At 52.3% G+C, this 18,766-nt stretch overlaps 1 protein-coding gene and 1 long non-coding RNA gene across 2 annotated transcripts in view; both read right to left on the bottom strand.

Annotated features, from left to right (window-relative positions):
- DLGAP2 (DLG associated protein 2) overlaps positions 1-18,766 on the bottom strand; it is an 808,900-nt gene that overhangs the window by 542,935 nt on the left and 247,199 nt on the right. The gene's annotated exons all lie outside the window — the stretch shown is intronic.
- LOC118356765 lies at positions 1,233-8,011 on the bottom strand. Its single transcript, XR_004819931.1, has 6 exons — positions 7,883-8,011; positions 7,544-7,739; positions 7,251-7,324; positions 7,114-7,171; positions 1,462-1,518; positions 1,233-1,376 (listed from the first exon to the last, which is right to left on the bottom strand). It is a non-coding gene; the product is annotated as an uncharacterized LOC118356765 (long non-coding RNA).

Below are 18,766 nucleotides of genomic sequence, written 5' to 3' on the forward strand. Positions count from 1 at the left end.
CATCCACAGCCTGAGGCCGCTGCATGGACCACCATGCCCGGCCCCAAACCGGCGCTCCACCAGAATTACTGTACATGTCACAGCACGCTGTTCTGTGGTCATCCTGTTGTCCAGCGCATCATATGACAAAGTCTCATGTCCTCCTGCCTTCCTACCTTCCCCAAGAAGTTCACACTTCACAAACCATAACTAAATTCTGGAAATAAGGAGACCTGACCATCACAGATGCACCTGCCCCATAAAGCAGTGTGGATGAGAATCATTTCCAGCTTCTCCAATACAATCCTTACTTAGCTAACGTTTAAGCACAAAACATGGATGATTTATAATAATTTATACAATAGACATCCAAAAGAGAGACGAGAGTCCCGATGTTCAATGACAACCTTTAGGATTTCAAACATAGGGAGAAATGAGGATATATTTGTTGGGTGGGGGGTAGTCACAATGTCATTTTAAAACTTGTGATTAATCTTGTGGGCATTTTCATAAATAAAATACCTACAGAATAAATACATGTGATTAGATTAACACTGAAATGTTAATTTATAAAGATTTATATATAAATGTGATGTTTTGCCTAAGAACTCTGAGCCATTAGGAGAACCACCTAAGTGTCCACCGACAGATAATAGAGAAGAGGGGATACGTGTGTAAATATATACACGAATATGCACATATACATATACTTACTTACACACACACCCTGGAATGTTACTCAGCCATGAGAAGGAAGGAAATCCCACTTTTACCTACAACACGGATGGACCCTGTGGGCCTCCCGCTCAGTGAGATAAGCCAGACACAAAGACAAATACTGCGCTTACGCCTGTACGAGAAATCTAGAGACAACACCGGTCGAAGTCCTCAACACAGGCAGTGGGAAGCGGTTGCAGGGGTGGGGGAGTGAGCACAGGTTGGCGGAAGGCCACAAACCCTCAGCTGTGGGGTGAGCCCGGGCTGTAGACTTCGCTGAGACACGGTGACCGCGGTCAGGAACACTAACACATGACGAAATCCACCGAGACACCAGATCCTAACCGTCCTAAGCACCACCAAGGGAAACGTGTTGGAAGCTAACCAACTAGACGGTGGGGTCCCCCACAGTGTGCGCGCGTGCTAGGTCACCGCGATGCACACGGATGTCGCTCACAGTTCTATGCCCATTATACCTTAACAAGGCTAAAGTTAAAAAAAGAGAAACCTGAATCACACCAAATATTTTATGTACATTTAATTTGTTTTCAATATTTTGATTCAAAATGACAAAATATCTAAACAGTGACAGAACTCCTTGTGTTCTTCGGCTCCTGCTGGGAGTCTTCCTCAGTCTGCAGAGTGGAGGTGAGTGCAGGAACAGTCTTCATGGAGGTGACCTGCAACGAAAGGAAGACCCTTAGAACGATCTGCGGCAGAGCCAGTGGCTCAGACTGCAGGCAGAGGCGACAAGAGTGCACTTACCGCCGGGGTCCCGGGTGACCTCGCCCCGAGGGCACATCGGGGAAAGAGCACCGTCATCTGCAACCCAAACAGCGAAAGGTTAGCGGGGCACCATGCTTCGGGGTTCCGGCGTCGGACAGCACTCGCGGGGCCAGGAGGGATGGGAACAGCAGTGTCACCGGGACAGCGGGCTGGCGCTTGCTTGGGGCTGGTCCGCGCACAATGTGCCACCCAACCCCACGACCCCCACATGGCCTGGCCACCGCCTCCAAGCAGCTTCCATGCCGCACCCCTCGGGACCCGAGCATGGGCCACGAGCTACCGCACCGGTGATGGCCACTCCCTCTGTAACGTCAGAGGCACCCACTCTGGGGACAGCCACGCCCCGCGTCCCTGTAACTCTCTGTCCTCCCCCAACCGTGTAAATTAAAACGGAGCCCAGGAGGCATGGCCCTGGCTTTAGTGCGGGAGAGGCGGCTGTGCACCAGGCAGGACTGTAACGTCAGGAGGTTCTCCAGGCTCACCGAGGTGAGTGCCTGAGGCTAGGACTCCAGCCAGCTGCCTCAGCCGAAGGGTCCCCGGCTGCACCGCAACAGCTTTCTCCATCCCATACTCCTTACAGTGCAGGAGCCTCACTGTCTAGGCGTCCATCTTCCAACTGGAGGAGGAGTTCCTTCGGAAGGGACCGTATGCTACAAATCTCTGCCATCTCAGGGCCTGGCACACAGCACATTTAGAGCGAAGGTTTGCTAAACGGACAGGACCCTGAGAGGAAAGCACCACAAAGAGCCTGCAGACGCGGTCCACCGCCTGCGCTGCACGGGACTCAGCAGAACTGGGCAGTGAGGCGGGGCTGAGAGCGTGCAGAGAATGGGGAGCAGGAGCTGCTCCTCAGAAAGCCACCTACGCCACGACGTGAGAAGATTCTAGGAGGACCCGGCTGGGGAGCCATGCTGACGAGCCTGGGTTCTCCCCTGGAGACACAGAGCCCATGAAAACGAGAGGCGGCCTCAAGCCTATTTCCAGGTTCAGTCGATTGTAACTGCAGCTGCACATGTGTATCCACACACAGACACGTGAGTCCACGCACACATGCACACATGTATGTGTAAACACACAGACGCGTACGGTAATGGCATTCCTCTGTGGATGTGCATGTGTGCACGTCTGCGTGTGCACGTCTCTGTTCGTCTGTGTGCGCGTGTGCATGCGCATGTCTGTGTGTGCGCGTGTGTGCACGTCTGTGTGCGCGTGTGCGTGTGTACATCTGCACGTGTGCACATCTGCATGTGCGTGTGTGCGTGTGCCGGTGTGCATGTGCACGTCTGCGTGTGTGTGTGCGTGCGCACATCTGCATTGCATGTGCACATCTGCATTGCGTGTGTGCATGTGTGCACGTCTGCGTGCATGTGCACGTCTGTGTGTGCGTGTGCGTGTGCACGTTTGTGCATGTGCATATCTGCGTGTGCACGTCTGTGTGTGCGTGTGTGCGCACGTCTGCGTGTACGTGTGCGTGCATGTGTGTGCACGTGTCTGCGTGTGTGCGTGTGCACATCTGTGTCCGTGCACATGTGCACATGTACATGCATGGGGAGGGGAAAGAGGGGATCCCTGCATATCTGGAAACGTCAGATATGGGCTGGGCTCTGTGGCTGGGCTCTGTGGCTTCTAAAACACAGACACCTACATCACATGCATCCTGAGTTCAAATAATTGTGCAGTCATCCCAGACTGCATCCCAGGACTGCATTCCTGGCTTCGCTCTTAGCACAAGGACCCATGCTTACAGGTCGGGAAGCAGGGTCAGTCTTTAATCTCAACAATGGGGGCTTTAGGGATCATTTGGTCTAATCCCCTGAGGCGCAGGATACTGTACAGGGCTCAACTTTTTGCACAGGTGAGTTCTGGAAAACTGCATGGTGACCTCTACCCCCCCTGCATGGGTACAGAGAACAAATCCACAGCACCGCTCCCCTCCCCATCAGGGTGTAAGAGCATGGGTCACCTTCTTGTCACTCAGTTCTGCCTCAAACCCCACAGCCCCAGCAGGAGAAAGTGATTCTGTTCAAAGGCAACAGGGACCCCTGAGGCACCCATGTCTCTGTGAAGGAAGAAACCCCACACCCACAGCTGCTGTCGCCAAGGGGGACCTGGCAACACGGGAGAGAAGCTCAAGAATCTCCCACAGCGGAGTCATCGTCAGCTGAGAGCTCAAGCCACAGGACCTCATCCCACCCAGGCTGGACACAAGCTGCCCCGCCTCGCCACATGGCAGCCGGATGGAGGCAAATGGAGACCAGAGGCTGGAGGTCAAGAGAAAGAGACACAACAGCCCACGGCCAACCCCATTCATAATAAGGAGCAGACAGCCAGGAATTTGCAGAGCATTTGGACAGCAACCTCTTCACGAAATCGGTAGTCTGAGCACTTGCAGATGGAAGGACTAAGCAGCATTTAAAACAGGAATGCACACACTGCCGTGGAGCAGGACGTCCCCCCGTGGTCCCGTGAGACCCAACCTCAGGGACACACGTGGCAGTGGACAAGTGGCTGGGTGCAGTTGCAGGGCCTGCTGGCAACAAAACCACAGTGCACACTGGGGGCCCTGACTAGGCCCCTGCATGGAAGAGCGGGAACCAGCCACATGCACACTTAACAGTCAACACACGACAACAACCCCACTGAGAATCTGGGTCAGTCATTTCCAACGGATCATCCTGTCGGGTCTGACGGGTCTGTGACACATGACTGCAGAGCGTAAAGCGCCCCCCAGCCTGGACGCCCCCCAGCCCCACCCAGTTACAGCCACAGAGCCCAGGCAGGTGCAAAGAACACCTTCCACCAAACTCTCACAAACGAGATTCTGCTTTATGTCTTAAAATACCCTGACCTTTCTAGAAGTGAATCGGGACAGAGTTTCTGGAAAGAATCATCCAGAATTTAAAAGAACTCCTTATCTGTAAAAGCTAACATCCAGATGTGACCACTGCACTTAGGAAGTGCCCCATCTCAGACGCTCTGCTCCCCTCAGAGGGTGTCTGTCCCTCGTCCCTTGGCGTCCACGCTAAACGGTACGTCTATCAGTGACATCGTGTCCTTGGAGAGCCCGAAAGGCAGCATCACACTGACACCTGGGAAGGAGCACCTGGTGCCTCGGTCCCTCAGTCGTGATGCTGGCATGTGGGGCCCCTTCTCTCTGCACACCCACCACTCTCTACAGCCACTGCAGGCCTGCTCACGGGGACAACCTCCGACGTCCCCCCCACGGTGGGTTACACTTGACCACTCCTCAGGTTTGCTGATTTCAGTGGGAACGAGCGCCCCTTCTTGAAGACCTTTACTGCCAACAGGGAAGGAGCGTCTAGGTTTGCGTCAGATTCTCTGCCCCCCCACCCTCCCGATGGGAAGGGGACGGCAGTGGGGGAGGGGAGGGCAGGGCTAGGGCACCTCGTGCCTTGTTCTGGACTCGCCTCTGCACACATGCAACCTGGCCACGTGGCAGGGACTCGGGGAGGAGGTGACCCAGGAGGCCGCGTGGGGCGCACATGACAGGAAGCCGGACAGTGATGGGGCCCCACACTGCCCGTCACAAGGACAGGAAGCTGCCCACGCCGCAGGCCCCATGGTGGCACACACGGTCACATGGGGTCCCCAGCGGAAACAAACTCTCCCCCAGGAAACAAATTCTCAGAAAAATCATTTGAACTTAAGTCTCGTGGAGTCTGTAGTTGAGTTCTCACCAATTTGGGGAATTATTTTGTCTCCTTATCTCTTTTTATCATATCAATAAGACAGTTTTCCCAGGCCTCTGACTGCTTGAGAGCAAGACCGCCAAGACAGGGCTCTGCCTGCCCACAATGTGTGGGTCTGTAATTAGGGAAAAATCGCTCTGAAAACTAGCCCGGAGAGGTTAGCTGCACTTGGCACAGCTAACCACATAGCAAACAATAACGTCTCTGCTGTCAAACAGGCGCCCCGATCGTGCTGTGTCCCCGAGACGGTTTCCGTCTTCGGGAATCAAAGTGGGCCATTTCAACTCTTCTTCCTGGAACAAACCCAAGATACAAAATACACTCTATTTTATGCCGGGTAGCTTACTGACCCCTATACACCCAAGAAAAACCAGCAATTCCACACATCAGGATCCTTCCTGCGAAGCCTGCATTCTGACCTGCTCCCAGAGCAGAGTGAATACGGAGCAGTCTATAAACGTGAGGCCACCACGGGGGAGGAATTCTAGCATAAGCCAATGCCGATTTCCGCTCTAGATCAGACACTTCCTCATCAGCTGACTCTGGCAAACCCTTTTCCACCCCTGCCTCACAACCTATCCATCTAGGAAAGGGGTAGACTAACCGTGTGCCCTTCTGCAGCAGGATTCTGGTGATCACTCTGCCTGCTCTCAGGGACCCTGACCAGCCATCACGTGAGTGAGGGATGAGGCGGTGGACACTGGCCCCACAGAGCCACGCAAACTCACTCTCCCAGCAATCCCAAGTCTGCAGACGGACTGTGTCCAGGGTCTCGAGTGTGGACCCTCAGGTCCTGCAAACCCAGAGCTGGATGCGAGCGCCGTCCTCTGAGCCTTGTGTTCTGGAAGGACTCTCCCAACCGCCAGATAACCAACCTCATCTTTGCCTAAGACATTATCAGTACAATCCCGGTTAAGGCCTACTGCGCTGGCAACAGTGGTGTTAGCACCCCTGACTCTCAAACACACGCCGATGTGGCTAACACGTCATATGGTCACAACTCCGAGACCCCCACCCGCTCTCTGACTGAGGGCAAAATGAAGGGAGATCGTGTGTGTGAAGATTTCCCAAAACTGTGGCTTGCCACATAAGGTCTTACTCCTTAGAGAAGGGACTGGAGCAATTTGCTCAGAGTAAGAAATCAGCAAACAAATTCTTGTTGATGGAGAGAAGCCCACCTTCAAGCCAGCAAGGGCCTCGGGGAGTCTGAAGACCCCCGAAACACATGCCCTTTCGGGCTCTGTTAACAATTCGTGGCCACACTCTAGCATGCCCTCTCACCTCACTTCAAAATTGGCTACTCTGGAGCCCAAAACCTTCTTAGTAACAGGATGGCCTCCATGTATTTCAAAAGCAAATAAATGAACAAGTTCACCTACTTGCAAGACCCTCCACAGAAGCTGCCCCACCATATAAATGCTTGAGTAATTGTAAATTTACTTTTTACTTGAAAATGATGCGTTGACTCTACAGAAATACCTTCATTAGCCGTCACACGTTAGTATCTGTGTCTGCATCCTGGTGAACGCCTTACATGTTGACAACTGAAATACTGGGCCCAAGTTCACGAAGTGACTTGACTGCACTCCTGGAGAAGCGGTTCCCGTGTCTCCCTCCACCTCCAAGCACGCGCACAGGCTGTCCCAGGAGGGGGACCAGCGGTAGTCTGTCCCCTGTGCAGCATCGGCACGCATGCCCAAGGCCAGGGTGTCATCAGTCTATCTCATCCTGAGCCGAAGGCTGGATCACCAATCCTACATCTGTCTCTAGCTAGGCAAAAGCAGCGGGTGAGCGAATATGGCCAAAACATAAATTCTACTCATTCCTATAAATATAATCACACCAAAGCAAACTCTGAAGTAGTCAGAATCCGAAGTAAAATAAGCCACATCCCCTGCGGACACAGGGATTACTAACTCACCTTCAAACCCAGACGCGGCCTCCACCAGCAGATGAGGACAGCAAGCTGGTCTCGAACCCTGTCCACAGAGGGGAGACGTTACACTCAAGGCACAGAGAGAACTCTCTTTTACATAAGATTCTGGGCAAAAATCTTACTTTGTGGAGTTGTCCTGGGTGGTGAAACTCTGCAGGGGAGACACGCTGACCCGGGTACCATCACCTCAAACATCCTGGCACATGAGGGAGAGAGGTTTCTGAGCTCCCACAGTGAGCTGCCGCCCGTACGTACGCGTGAGGAGGCAACGTGACGCGGCATGTTTCTCGGGTAGGAAACTATAAAAGAATAACGCCTGCGTGATAGTGAGCAGTCGTAACAAGGGTGATGGGACTTACACACACTCAAATGACTTCCAAACGGGACAGCCAAGAGCATGTGTAACAGGACTGACCTGCTCAGCGGCTTCCTCCCGGGCTTCAAGAATATCCGACACCCGCGAGCGCCTCGTCCGGCTCCCCGCTGGGAGTGCCGGCCCGCCTTCCCACCGCTCTTCGCACCAGCTATCCCGGCTGCACCAGCTTGTCCCGGTACGCGTTGCATTCCAAGGTTTGGGAAGTAAATCGCACGCAAAAAGGCACCAAAGAGTTCTTTAATGGGCAAGAAGATGAAATCTCAAATAGTGATATTTTAGCTGAAGTGACAGTTGAAATGTGTCTCCTTTGAAGTAACAAAACACTTCCAAGAATAAGGTCTAGAATACAGTAGCCAAATTAACATAAGAATTACGAACCTTGGTTAAATATCACGCGTTACTTGACGCAGGAGGCTCCGACTTGGTTGTGAGGATGAATTCACTTTGATTTCTGCCCGGAGGAACGTGTGTTTACAGCCCCATTCGTGCAGAGCGAGGCGGGACAAGAACCAGGCTCCAGGCTCTCTGGCTGCTGGGGCTGCTGGCCAACCCCAGCACCGCGCTTACAGGGCGACCAAGAGCCCGTGAGCTAACCAGTGAGACACGAGCTGTGATGTCTTTCAGGAGAACTTCCCAACTTAATGCAAAATAGAACCACAGGGACATACCCTGTGGTCACATGACCTGCTCAGGTCTCCTCCTTGGTAGCCCAGTTCACTTACGCACTCTGCGTCAACCTGCATCAGAGAGAAGAGAGCCCTAACCGTGTGAGCGCCTGGACCGCCTCTGCCTGCCCAGAGCAAAGTGTGGTAGCACAGAGGGGCAGTGAGGACGGGGGTCAGGCATTTCCTGTCAAAGGCCCTCGAGGAGAACGTTCTCGGCTCCAACCATCACTGTAGTAGGAAAACACCACGGGCAACACAGAGCAGTGGGTGTAGCTCCGGTACCACTTTCTTCGGCACACAGGTGGTGGGGCCGGGACCACGGTTCGCTGGCCCTGGACTCAGGCCGCCCGAGGCTGGGACAGGTGAGCCTGTGCTGGGCAGAGACTGAAGAGAACACGTCCCCAGCAGGGGCAGGGATGCTCTCCGGCAGCTCTATGTGACACCAGTGCTCACGGGTGCCCGGTCACGGCAGAGAGGGATGGCGCCAGCTGTCCGCTTCCTTGGCAAGGACGCACCAGCACGTCCCACGTCAGGGCCGCTCGTGGCAGCGGGAGCACCACCAGAGACCTCCGCTGCAGAGTCATCAAGGCCCCACCCGCTCCCATCCTTTCTGATGCTTCTGCCCTCTCGGAGAGCCCCGCTCCTCCCCTCACATGCTCATCCCGAACGTCCTTCAGGACCCGGGTCCAGCCCCAGCCCCAGGGGTCCCACCGGGAGTTCCCTCTCGCGGGATCTCTGCCCGATCGTGGGCTCAGCCGCACGAGCCGCCACGCGAGCCTCTGCGGTCCTCTCGGTTTACAAGAGGCTAAAAGGCTCTGCAGCATTCTGCATGCAGGACTACCCCGTAGGCATTTAACAAACGCTTGTTCACTTTTTCACACCCATGATTTAGTTTAAAATACGTACAGAGAGCCCCTGGCCACCCAGAGGAAGACGATTAGTAGCATGGGTCTTTCAACAACCTGGCAATAAATCCTGGTGCACCAGAGAGAACAGGCGTCTGGGGGCCCACCGGACCTGGGGGCATCATGACTCAGTGTTTATTAGCTGCACCAAGATGGAAAACACCTTCCCTGCCCAGGCTTCTTCCTGAGTTGGAATGACACTGGCAGGGGCCTCCGCACAGTGTCAGGAGGTTAAATAAGATACACATTTTAAATCATCAGGCATCTAACAAGCACCCGACTGTTCTCCTGACCTGCACCGTGGCACGGCCGAGGGAGGCTGCGGTCACCCACTGCAGACAGGTGCTCCTGGGGGCACCGGCCTCCAGAGCCAGGGCATGTGTTGGGGCACTTTTTATCCCAAAGATATATCAGTTTTTAAAACAGGTTTCCATCAGTGTTTTCTTGTTTAATTCCAGACACAGAGGGAACTGTAAGAAGTGGGCAGATGTTTAAGCTCGTCAGGGATGGAAGGCAAAGCGTGGTCAAAAGAGCAGGTCACGGGACGGCAGTTCAAGAGTCAACCTCAGGAGGGTGCCACAGAGCCCAGCTCGGGGCCAATCTGAGACACCCTGCAGCGGGCGCAAGGCTCACAGGCTTGCAGGGGCTCGCCACGCCCCTGGCCCTCGTCCACAGAGCCCGGGCATCAGGGCCAAGACCGTGTCTCCTCCGAAAGCCATACTTCCTGTTCTGATCCACTCCGGGAACCCACCTCGAATTCAGCATGTGTTTCCATACCCATCTACACACGAGGGACTAAAGAACAAGAGAAACCCCCTTGACAAAATACCACAAACCCCTACGGCAAAGTGGTCTGTCCCCGGCTCCCGACTCCTCGGCAGCGACTCCAATCCCAGGGCCCCACGCTTCCAGTCACACCGGTATTCACACCCCGAGGGAAATCACACCCAAGTGCTTTATGGTTGAGATTTCTGAGGTTTCAGTCAAGTGTAACTGGGGGCTGTTAAAACAAAAAGGCTTCAAAACCCTCAGGAATTAATTTCGAAAGGAGAAAGAACAGTAAGTATGGCAGGGACCAGAGAAGGTATTTTTCTGAGGTCCCTCCAGTCACACCCCTGAGGTGGCCGCCTCCTAGCTAAGCCCCCCAACTCACTCAGATTCTTTGTAAAAATCTCATTAAGCTCCACTGAACATCTTTAACAGAACAGGAGCTGCAGGCCGTGTGTGTGTGCACACGCACACGCATGTTTATACCCTAATAGCTGGTGATTAACCAAATGAAAGATATTCTTAAAATAATAATCTGTTGAGTATAATTCTTCAGCTCATTGATACTAACTACAAGAACAAGTGCAATGAAGCCAGAACACTCTTTTTTTAATTTAAAGCAGGACCTGGAAACTTGTTTTAAAGACAAATTACATGATTATCCTTCAGTTGCATGAAATCAAGTGTGCAAAAATGCAAGTACCCTAGGGGCTTGTTAGTGACAAAGCAACATCCAGCAGTTTCCTGTAAAGCTATTTTGAGAAGATAGATGGGCCTTTGCGAGTGATTATTCTCTAGTTTAGATAATAATCTCTAAAATGAGTGTCACTTTCCCTTACAAAGTGCCAGGGTTATGTAAGCAAGGGCTACACACGCCTCAAGACACAGGAGACATGGCCCGTTTTGCACACGAGGCAGGTTGACATGAACGGGGGGAGGGATCGTGGGTTCTTTGCAATGCAAATTCCTAGCAGAATAAAACAAATCTTTGAGTGAAATCGGGGTCATGGACTCTGCTTCCTGCTGACACAGACTGTGGCTTTCCTACTCAATCCACTTCCCCTGCAGCGGCTTCAAGCTGGGGGCACATCCCACACAGAGAGCTCATGTCCTCACTTGAATTTAGACATTCCACTTCATCATTCACCCGTACGGAAAACCTCAGCACATCCATCAAGGTCTGTTTCAGGTATTAACTCCGATGACAACCAAATTTTTGACAGTTAAATCCTCCTCCAAAAGATCTACTCTGTGCTCCTTGGGTCAAGTAAGCCATTATAGAAACAGCCAGTCCTGCTCATTACCCAGTTAGCTCACACGAGGTCTCTGAAATTTCTAATAAAATAGAAACCGGGTATATTCTCGATACACATGTAGACTAGGCCTTAATTAACAGAAGGTGAATCTATTTCAGGAAGGCCAGAAGGAATGAGCGTGAGGGACAATAGGGATGGGCAGGCAGGGGATTCGGGGGCCAAGGCCCCTTGAGGAGGCAGCACACATTGTAGTGAGGATGGCCATTGGACCAAAATGAAGAAAAGGACCCCGATGCTCGGCTGTGCAAGTCCCACGGCTGCAGCAGGGCCTCCCCCCCATGCCAACAATGCACAGTCCCTAAAATCTCATGTAAACAAAGGGGGTGAGATTACAGGCACATGCCCCTGAGAGTCTCTGGGGGGTCCAGGGACAGAATGTGAGCGGCCCTCATGCACTGGGGGCCTCGGCTCCCTGCCCTCCCCTGCTCCTCACCGGTGTCCGATGGGGTTGGGAATGGTGGCTGTATGGCCCATGCTCTCGCTTATTTGGTTACCAGCACCCCTGCAAGGAAGGAATGGGGTGGCCAGGCCTCCTGGGGAGGCAGCCAGGGAGCAGACCCACCTCCTGGGGAGGCAGCCAGGGAGCAGACCCACCTCCTGGGGAGGCAGCCAGGGAGCAGACCCACCTCCTGGGGAGGCAGCCAGGGAGCAGACCCACCTCCTGGGGAGGCAGCCAGGGAGCAGACCCACCGCCCTGAGGGGTGGCCGTGCAGGGCGCTGGACGTGCTGGTCTTCATGAACACACAGTCCTTCTCGGAGTGTAGCTGAATGTTCACTCACTCAAGTTGTATTTAGCACAACCAAAGGGGAAAGGAGAGCTGCCCCCACTAACGAAGGCATGCCTGGCGCTAAGCATTTGGTAGGATTTCAAGTCATGTTTCTATGTGTTACACTTTATCTCATGTGGGAACAGCCAACCATCTAAATTATAACGAATCAATAAGAAAATACGATTTTACACACAAATATTCACATTGTTCCCTTTTCAAGAATATAATTCTTAATTACTATGATCATAATTATGTTAAAATCACACAATACAATTAGTATCAGTTCTCACTATCTCAGGGCTTTGTACACCTTAATACATACTAGTTGAAACATAAATGTGCAAAAAAATCTAAAATAGTTCATCTTCCTCATAGAAACTAATGGCAATCCAATTTGCAAATAGCTTTTTTTAAATTTTTGTAATAGTTCTAAGTGGTAACTGGCATTTACATCTTGATCAAAATCTTGACCCTCAATTTAAAAAATACTTCCTAATTTCAGAAGTAAATAAGTCTGATGGTGAGACAGATCAGGATCTGGCTTCATTAATCAATTTGGATGAAAAATAGGAAATACTTAAAACCTTATTCTAGCAAGAATATATGTCGTTTTCAACTAATTGCATGAAAGCATGCATTCACAGCTTCCCTAACCCATCAGATTGCAAGGAACACATCAGCTCCCATAACCAGGGCACCTGATTACCAGAGAGACAAGGCTTCTTCAAAAACCAAGAACCAGAAAATGTGTATTCCCCCCCCCCATTATAGCACATTGTCTCTTTTAAAATGCCTTTGCTAAAAAATCTGAGAAACACAAATTCTCTTATTTCAGAGCTTAAAATAAACCAAAAACCCTGTTCCTAAAATCACAAACAACTTCAGTTAAGACACAAAATACATTTCACACCATGCCCAAATCAGCTGCCTTCCTACACGGGTTTTTTTTTTTATAAGGATGCCAGTTATTTCTACTGCTGATACCCAATTACATGCCAGAGCCAGCAAGCCAGCCCACAGACTTGTTTTGCCCCCCCACCACAAAATACCCATGAGAAAAACCCCCACTAGCACCTTCATCTTAAAGGGCACATCCACGACATGAGGCAGCCACACTGACCACACGGATGCAAGGGAGATCGGCTGGCTCTGCATCCATAGGCATGGTATCGAATCACGGAAACATTTTCCCTGCCGGCGTGTGAGTCTCCTGACTCTGTTCACAACTAAGATGTTTAGTAGAACTCATCAGGAGCTATCAATATTAAAAGACAACGTAGTATAAACTATGTTGCACACCTGAAACACACGTATCATTGTGTCAACTAAAAAAACTGTGTCACAAAAGAGAAAAAAGAATTGCCCATAAAAAAATGAAAGGCAGCATGAGAATGCCAGTTCCTTCTCCTTACGGCACCTGTTACCTTGCAGCAAAAGGCATGTGAGCAGGAGGAGGCCCTCACAACAGCTACCAATGGCATCCTCCCCATAAGGCACCTCTAGAAACTGCCCAGCACTGGACACGGTGAAGTGAGAGCCATTGCATGCCCGGGGTCGCCTGGTCCTGGGCCGCACAGACACGTGACACCCGTGGGACACAGACGTTCGGATGCACCACTCTCTTGAGCAACGCCGATCCCCGCACAGCAATGTTGGCCTGCTGCCCCGTGACCACCTCTAGAACACGAGTTCTAATCCTGCCAGTCATAGGACATCAGGAGCACTCTCCTAGGAAATACCATTTGGGACTAAACTCCACGAGGGCAGCTTGGTGAGAATAGGGACAAAACAGACCGTCGAAGCTGTGGGGTCTGAAACTCCAGTGGCAGAGGCACCATGTAAACATTAGGATGCACGCCCTGCCTGGTAAACAATGCAGGCACCGAATATTTGAAGGGTTGCCTTACAAAGGAGGACGCTGACTTTTCCATGGCATTCTTTGAAGACACAACTTTCTCAGTGGGAGTCACAGGAAAGAGCTTCACTCCCAACAAAATCAAGGTCAACAACTGTCCCCTTGTGAGCTCAAGCAAACACCCGCTGTTAGGGAATCAGCAGGAAGGATTCCTCCCTGCACACGATGTCAATAATGTTCAACCAATGTGCTATAACCTCTTCACAGATCTGCCAATAAGATGGTTTTGAACTTATTTTGAAATAATTACAAATGCACATGAAGATACAGAGTAAGTACAGAATGGCCCTGTGCACGCCTCCCCGGGTGGACACCTTATTCCCCACACCCAGGAGACTGGCATGGGCACACCGTGTGTGGATGATGATACCGCCATGTTTTCACACGCATATTTCCATAACCAGCCCTGAAGTCAAGATGCAGAACCACTCCCTATGGTGTTACTCCCCTCTGCTGGGGAATTTTGATCACTATGTGATATTTATGTTTACACACAATTGGAGGATATAAAACGTGACAGCGTTTTGACAGTGTGACAATTCATGTACAATATCGTGCCAAGTGGATCTTACAAGTAGGGTAGAGAACAATGTTGAATAGTGTTCAATTTGCTGGGATAGTGTCTACCTGGCACCAAAGAAAACTTCTGCATTTGCCAGAACATGGTCATAAATCCATTTGATAGTGAAATTAGGTGAATAATTAGTTCTACTCCATGACGGACCCAGAGAATTAGTAGGATGGCTGTGGACAGAGTCCGATTTCTTCTTGTGTGCCGTCTCAAACTACAGGTATCACGAGGCAAAAAGGCTGAACACATGCATCCAGGTTCCAGAATACCCCTTAAATGCCCTCCTTTTCCACATGCTAGCCCTGGATTGCACGTCACATGCCAAGTCCGTACCAGAATTGCATGGGTGCTCGAAAATCCAGAGCCCACCTGCAACCAACAATAATCCCAAAATGCAACTCAAAGTAATAACAGGATGTTGCTTTAGCTTACCCAGTTTATGAAGATAAGAAACAAATTAAAACAAGCAAATACTGGTAAGGCTGCTGTGAGGGGCTCATTCATATTTGCCAGTGTTGACATAAATTTGTGCCTCCCGGGCACCTGGGTGGCTCAGTTGGTTAAGCGACTGCCTTCGGCTCAGGTCATGATCCTGGAGTCCTGGGATCGAGTCCCGCATCAGGCTCCCTGCTCCGCAGGGAGTCTGCTTCTCCCTCTGACCCTCCCCCGTCTCATGCTCTCTCTCTCTATCTCATTCTCTCTGTCAAATAAATAAATAAAATATTTAAAAAAAAAATTTGTGCCTCCCGAGGGGAATACAGTTTGGAAATATGCATCCTTGATGCATACATGCTGCATGTTGCAAACATGCAGAGACTTCCAGCCAGTATTTCCATTTCCAGGGACAATGCTAAGGAAACTTTCATTAGCATAGAAAAGTTAGAAATGACAGTTTTAATATTACAGAAGCCAAAAAATTAAAAACAACCTAAATGTCAGCTCCATTCTCACGTGCATTGGGCACTTACCTCATGCCGGGCACCACCATGGGGATAAAACATGGGTATAAGAGACTTAAAATATATTCCTGGTATTAAAAAAAAATCATAATCTGGGGGGGGGCACCAAGTAAGAAAATAATTTCAATAAAACATGACAAAAATACAACTGAGAAAAGCTTCCGTGGTCTGCATATCGTCCTCGACAGAGCCCTGTGTCCTCGCTCACTCAGTGGATCCCACTTGGAGCCCAGCCATGAGGCTGGCAAACCCAGGCCATGCTCCCGGAGGAGCCAAGCGGCTGGGGGCAACAGCCCCGGGTGAGGATGGGCTACCGGCCTCATGAGTGAGCAACCGGCCATCCCAACAAAGTTCCAGCAGACCACAACCCTGTCACACACCAGGGCCAAGGACCACCCCACGGAGCGCACTTCTCCCTCAGTCCCTGGAAATGATCAATGGCGGTTGCCATTTCGAGGCACTAAGCTATGAAGTGCTTTGTTACACAGCCGTCCATCAGCACAGGAGATGAATCTGTTAGAAAGTGATGTGGCCAAAGGAACCCTCCATCCACCTGCAGACACGTCAGAGTGGTCCTACTAGCAGCCCGCTGATGGACATCTGTAACAGGACTCCGGGCCCTGGGTCTCATCGACAGTGTGACCAATGAAGGTTTACCATCTTTTCCAAGCACCTACCAAAACCAGCAACCACAAACACCACCCACAGAGGGGGCCAGAGCGGGGACCAAGTAGGAGCAGACAAGGAGGGCGTCTCGGGTACGCGGCTCCCATATACACACAACGACCACCTGCTCCCACAGCCGTGATCACACGTCGGGTGAGCCAGACCCCGAGACCCCCCCACCCCAGCCTGGCAGGTGCAGCCATGGCCGGTGAGAGCCCACTTGGGAGTGAGGAAGGACCTCCAGAGAGTATTTGGAAGCCCCCTGCCACGTGGGATGAAGCAGGGTGGGAGGACTGGCTCAGGCCTGTCTGCCCACCCGCGTGGCCGCGTTCATGGTCGGCACATGCCTCTAGAGCATAAGACAACGTTGATTCCAAGCTGCAGCTCCCGGTCACTATAAAAGCGTACGTGGGAGCACAGAACACACGGTATTAACCAGCACATGAGCTCGATTTACTAACCCTGGCTATGCAGACACGGGTGCGCATGTGCGGGGGTCCCTCACAGAAGCCACAGCCAATCCACCCTGTCACCTGTCAAGAGCTCCTTGAGGCTTCCTCTCAGCCTCTGCCCATCTCCTTGTATCATTTACAACCCCTCATTTTAGTTTGCATTGTTCCCTTTTTAGGTCCCTTTTAAAAAATGGTAATGCACATAGGAACCAGGGAACACTGCCAGGTGCAAGTGGACTCAGGCTTTAAACCCCACATCACAACCCCCCCCATGGGATAACCCCCCCCATGGGAAACAGCTCCATGGGACACACCCCTCACGGGACACGCCCCCCCCCACAGAACACACAGCCCCAGGGGACACCCCCACATGGGACACTTCCCCCAGGACACATGCCGCCTCATGGGACACATGCTCCCCCCATAGGACACACCCCCCCATGGAACACACAGCCCCAGGGGACATCCCCCATGGGCCACCTCTCCCAGGACACACGCCGCCCCATGGGACACACCCCCCCATGGAACACACAGCCCCAGGGGACACCCCCCCACGGGACACCTCCCCCAGGACACATGCCCTCCCATGGGACACACGCTCCCCCCATGGGACACACCCCCCCATGGAACACACAGCCCCAGGGGACACCCCCCCACGGGACTCCTCCCCAGGACACACGCCGCTCCATGGGACACACACTACCCCCATGGGACACACCCCCCCATGGAACACACAGCCCCAGGGGATACCCCCTCACGGGACAGCCCCCCAGGACACATGCCCTCCCATGGGACACACGCTCCCCCCATGGGACACACCCCCCCATGGAACACACAGCCCCAGGGGACACCCCCCCACGGGACACCTCCCCAGGACACACACTACCCCCATGGGACACACCCCCCTACAGGACACACCCCCCCACAGGACACCTCCCCCAGGACACATGCCCCCCCCACGGGACACATGCTCCCCCCACAGAACACACAGCCCCAGGGGACACCCCCACACGGGACACCTCCCCCAGGACACATGCCCCCCCCACGGGACACATGCTCCCCCCATGGGACACACCCCCCCATGGAACACACAGCCCCAGGGGACACCCCCCCACAGGACACCTCCCCCAGGACACATGCCCCCCCCATGGGACACACGCCCCCTCCCATCGGACACACAGTCCCCCCTACTGAAGGATGCCCAGGTCCCCCTCCTGGGGCACATGCCCCTCCACCCTGGGACGTATGGGCCCCTACTGTGGGGCACCAGACCCCCTCACAGGGCACACAGGTCCCCCCTTCCCCAGCCATACAAGCCCCTCCCCCCACAGGGTACACAGGCATACAAGCCCCTCCCCCAGCAGACACTGCGGACCACGCCCCTCCCCCCCCACTGGACAGTGCTGGCCACGCCCCTCCCATGCCCAGAAAAGGAATGCAGACACGCCCTCTGGTACTGAGCTTGCTGACTTTCCAGGTGCTGTTCCTAAGGAGCTGCTGAATACTGTGCCCTACTAAAATCTGGTCATCTTTTAAAGCTTGGCTCTTTTTAATGCAAACCATTCATTTCTTGCAGACAATTTTCTCAGCATGGGTTTAGTTAAACACACTCACTGTGACTATCTCACTGAGACCTCATTCCCCTTAATTATAGCATGAGGTCATAAGACCATATGGAAGTACTGAGAATGCTCTCTGAAAATCAACTAGAAAAACTGTATTTGTGCCGCACTGTTTTTTAAACTTGGCAACAAAGGGCTCTGGGGTCTGACCGCCAAGGAACAAACCCTGTCCTCACCTTGTTAACCGTGCAGCCTTAGTGGCAACCGCGCTCAGCACCTGAGACTCTTCATCTGTAAAACGGGGTGATGGCGGGAGCTGAAACAGGTGCATGGAAGCCGAGGAAATCTACATGCAGGCTCAGCACAGTCCCCAGAATGAAGGATACGAATATTGTTAAGCACACAGGGAAATGAGCACCTTTTCAGACTGGAGTCAATTTCCCGGGTTTTTCCTGTCCTGTTTTAAGCTCAAACGCATTCTCACACTGATCACTTTCCCGGCCAAGTCTGTGGTTGAGCCTAAGAACATCAACAGTCACTGTCCAGCCCTCAAATCCACTTCTGTGAGGTTCTGAATCACAGATTTCTTCCGTGCTTCTCGGTCTTAAAACACTGACAGAAACTTTGGGGGGACATTTACATCTTCATATACTTTAGAGGAATACAGAAAAAGAAGCCTTGCTTGCTTCCTGCCAAGCTCATGAACCCTAGTA

This window comes from Zalophus californianus, chromosome 2 (assembly GCF_009762305.2).
Source record: "Zalophus californianus isolate mZalCal1 chromosome 2, mZalCal1.pri.v2, whole genome shotgun sequence".
Taxonomy (NCBI): domain Eukaryota; kingdom Metazoa; phylum Chordata; class Mammalia; order Carnivora; family Otariidae; genus Zalophus; species Zalophus californianus.